Raw genomic sequence first — 1,844 nt, forward strand, 5'->3', positions numbered from 1 at the left:
GACAGGAGGCACGCCAGGCTCCATTCCGTGGAAGGTTGGGTTTCCGGACGCAGGCGGTTACAAATCCCATGAGAGGAGGAAAAAAGTGCAGCAGACCCAAATGCAAGCGCTACAAGCAAGGGTAGACGCGATAGAGGAACGAGAAGCAAATCGCAGCAAACGTACTGTCGAAGCCTCCCCCGAAGCTACCCCGCCATCTCAGCGCAGAAGCAGCGTGGCTTCCACCAAGCTACTTCAGCCGGAGCATGCCTTGATGGCTCCTGCCAGCTATCCCGTGGATACTATCACGGAGTCTCAAAATTTCCACCTTATGACGCAATGGATGAATTTGAAGGTCAAGGCGGCTGTTGGCTCTGTTTATCCTACTGAACCCGGCGCAACTTTTCACTGCCGGCCGATTCCAGAAGTATATGCTAGGGTGATGGTGGATGAAATAACGGAGGGATTTGAGGACCTCTAGCTTGACCACCCTACCGGTGAAGGGGAGACTCGGCTGGGGTCTGCTCTGAAGACTCCATGTCTATGGAGGAAGGTGCTCATCAACCTTCTGAACTGGACGCCTCCGCCTCCTCCTCCTCCTCCTCCTCCGGCGAGTCAGGGCACTCCGCCTCCTCCACCGCCTCCTCCTCCGGCGAGTGACGATCAGGGCCCTCGGCCGGCTCCTTCTCCGGCGCGTGGCGGCACTCCGCCTCCTTCTCCGCCTGCGCCGACGCGCCCGAGCAGCCAGCCTCCTCCTTCTCCGCCTCGTCAGCAAGGGCGGAAGAGACCTGCCGCCGCTCCAGCTGCTCCGGCGCGTCGTAGTCCTTCTCCTCTGCCTCGTAAGCAAGTAAAGAAGACAACCGCTCCGTCTGCTCGGTCGACGTCTAGCAGTACAACCAGAGGCGGGAGGACATACAGATTCGGTCCTTCTCTGAAGACTCCAGAGAAGTTACCATATGAGAGGACCCCGGAGGAGAACGCCGAGATCGCGCGAACCGAAGTGGATGACTGGTTTCAAGGGTTGAGAGCAAAGAGACATCCACCTCCGAAGGAGAAGGTAGATCCGGTGAAAGTGAAGCGCACTCTGGCTGCCCTGGCAAAACCACCCAAGTCTCCGCCGAAAGGCAACTATGAGCGCGTTATTGCAAAGACATGGGCCGAAGCGGAGCGGTCGGGAAGTACAGTCAATGATCAAAGGCTGAAAGAACGACGAGCAGCTGGGAAACAAATTGCCCAGCTCGGCGAACAAGCGAAGCAATCGTGCCCCCCCCCCCTCAAGGTGCCTAGCGACATCGTCGATCCGAGGATGGTGCCCGGTTATGGGAATGTTCACGATTACCTGTCCGACGATGTACATTATGATACCATGGAGGTGCAGATACACAGATACGAGTACGGGAAGCCTCTCGTCAAAGATGAAAAATCTTTAACAACGATGATGCGAAGATTACATGATTGGTACTTGAAAATCTGCAGAGAGTCTGGGGGGAGGAGTACTTTGTATGCGAGAGTTAAACCGGAGCATGACCTCGTTGAAATTGAACTGTTGCCTATTCCATTTGAGGAGTTCTATCAGTTTTTCAATCAATCGGCCCTCAATAAAACAACGATCACCTGCTACTGTCTGTAAGTACTACTACTTCTGTCATTAAGTCTCTCTATATAGCTCATCTCTTTCATTGCATGTATTTATAATTATCCTCACTATATTATGTAGAATGAAGATCGCCGAATTGAAGAAAAGACAAATCGGTGATATTAGGTTCGTTAACACATATCTCATAGATGCAAGTGAGGTTCAACATCGTCCCGGAGATACCGAGGCCAACTTGCTACGATCATTCAAAAAAATGAAAACAAAGATA

The sequence above is a fragment of the Triticum urartu genome, chromosome 2 (genome assembly GCF_003073215.2).
Source record: "Triticum urartu cultivar G1812 chromosome 2, Tu2.1, whole genome shotgun sequence".
NCBI classification, from domain to species: Eukaryota; Viridiplantae; Streptophyta; class Magnoliopsida; order Poales; family Poaceae; genus Triticum; species Triticum urartu.